The sequence below is a fragment of the Mastomys coucha genome, unplaced genomic scaffold (assembly GCF_008632895.1).
Source record: "Mastomys coucha isolate ucsf_1 unplaced genomic scaffold, UCSF_Mcou_1 pScaffold20, whole genome shotgun sequence".
NCBI classification, from domain to species: Eukaryota; Metazoa; Chordata; class Mammalia; order Rodentia; family Muridae; genus Mastomys; species Mastomys coucha.
The window spans coordinates 101906344-101908951 of NW_022196903.1; positions in this window are offsets into that span (position 1 = coordinate 101906344).

Sequence of the window (2608 nt, forward strand, 5' to 3'; positions counted from 1 at the left end):
AATTTTTTTTAATTGAACAATGCACATATTTTGCTATTTACAGCTACAGAGCAAGTAACGATGGAAATTTACTGACCACTCAAATAATTTTAAGGATGCTATTTCCCTGAACCATGAACTATGCAGGCAGAATTGCAGAGATTCACTCCTAGGGGTGGGGGTCGGAACGACACGAGAGAGGACATATCCTCCTTTCTCTGACAGAGCTTATTTCCTAGTAGAACTATAGTTTTGGCGCAACCATGACAATGCTTCCCCCTTCAAGTCACAGGAAGGTCGCAGCCCTTCCTCACCCCCACCCTACACCAAGAGTGCCAGCACACATCCAAACCGCTGGTCCTGCTGCCCGGCAGGAAAGTGGGAGCATTCATTCCCTTCAGTGAGATTGATGATAACCTGTCAGCCAAACTACGTCTGTCTGGGGAGGAGGGATGGATCTCTAAGCCCCAAAGTGAGGTCAGCCAGTGAACAGTTAGAAAAGCAATCATTTCTCACACTTACTAATGGGTTTGACGCTTGTGAAACATAAACAGGAAGTAGAAGCTTGAGCGACCTGAAGGAAATGCACTCCCAGTTTGGTCAACATGTGAATCCCAGTCCTCCAGGTCGTCAGAACACTGACAATGAAGACTGATCCACCAAACTGCACCCTGTTCCAGCAGTGACACCATTCCTCCCCCCCAACTCCCCCAGCCAGGTCACTCCGCAGCAGGGTGACTGACCCTAAGCGTGGTAGGGAAGGTTAACAGTCATCTCTCAACTCCCCGAACTTGCAGAGCAGGGGAGCGCAGAGGTCAGTGAAATCCCCAGCCAGGCCTTATTTTAGTCATGAATTTCCACTGGCCCCTTGCTGTGTGTCAGCGCCGCGCTGAGCGCCGCAGGTTCTGCGTTTCAGATGCTTTCCCAGCTCCGGGCTGTTAGAAGGTCAAAGAGACCAGATTTTTCCAATGCAGGTCGGTGGGGGTGGGGCCCGGCGGCCTCCGCGAGATTGAAAGAGCGCTGGGGCCCCTGGAGCTGCCCTTTGTGCCCCGCGCATGGGCCTGTGGGTTAACCTCTACTACCTAAACGTCTTGGTTAGTATTAAATTAAAACTTTCTCGTCTTCTATTCCCTGCCAGTGGTCCCGATAGACTTTCTGCTGAAGGCGGTCTTCTGATTGGCCTCCTTGGCTCCTTCCCAAAGGTCCTTGTAAATTCAAGGTCAAAATCCGTGTTTGCTACTTCCCCTGTCTGCTAGCCGCGAGCTCGACTGGGTAAGGGGCTCGGTGAATGTGTGCTGCATAAATGTGGAGATTTCACTTTGATAGAGCAAGAGGATGGGAAGGGCGGGGGGCGGGGGGCGGCGGCGGCGGGGGGGGGATCCTTCTTTCTCCTCTCTCTCCTGCCCTGGAATAGACTGCAAACAGCGCCACCCAAGTTCCTGGTTAGCAGCAGGTTCCCATGCAGGCTGGCAGCCCGGTGCGCAGGGGGTCACGGCGCGGAGAGGCTTGCAGCGAGCCGAGCTCCTGCCCGCGTCCGGGCCACGTGAAGCGTCACGCCCCGCGCTGCTGCAGGGCAGGCGCCGTCGCCGCGGTTGTGTAACGCTGCAGCCGGAGGGGAGGCGACCCGGACGCCTCTGCATCGGAGGGGGCAGAGGAGGGAGGGAACGCCGGGCACTGTGCCCGGTATCTTTCTGTGCTTGACTAGCCAGGGTGGGTGGGGGCTGTGAGGCACCCTGAAAGGCGGGAGGAGATGGGTGCGCGCCAGTCGGGTGCCAGGCCACCCGCAGGCTGCGCCCGGGACCTGAGCTCCAGGGAGAATGGGGGTGGGGGGTCCGCACGGCTCACACGGTCCACGGTCAGGTGCGCGCGGCGTGCTCGGCGGCGGCCTCGGCTGCCCTAGCGCCTGGCCACCAGCCCGCTTCCCATGGGGTGACATCCGCCCCGCCCTCGGTCCCTCCCCAAGGCGGGCAATTCCTGGACACTGAGGCTGAGCTTGCGGGGGGGGGGGGCGGGGGGCTGGGAAGCCAGGACGGAAAGAAACCCCAGCCTCTGGGGAAGGCCAAGGGGGGTCGACGACTCCCTCCGCTGCGCACCGGTTCCTAGGAGCGGGCCAGGCGGGGGAGGAGGAAGAGGGCTGGGCTGGAGCGACCAAGGGGATATTCCTCTCCCAGCTTGAGTCAGACGCGGGCGGAATCCGTCCTCCCCCGTTCCCTCCCTGGAGACGGGAACTTACTTCATTTCCCTGGGGCAGGTTCGCCCACGTTACCAACCCCCCCCCCCCCCGAGCGCGCCAGCTCCCCGGTTCCTTCCAGCTTCCGTGCCCCCCACCCAGCTGGGCAGGACTCTGGCTGCGCTGCCACCCCCTCTTTCGGGGAAAGGAGGCCGCAGCCGCAGACACCTGGGGCCCGAGGTTTGGGGGTGGGGGGGCACTTCGCAGCCGCCAGAGCGTTGTCCAACACGTGAGGCTCATGTGATGAAGCCGGGGGAGGGCGGGCAGGTCGCTCCTTCCCTCCCCGGCAGCGGCCAGACGTGCTTGGAGTCACAGGGTAGAACACGTAGCTTCTACCCACCCACTCGCTCCCATTTAACCCAGCCAGCAGCCTCTCCTTACTCCTCGGCTCGTCCCCTC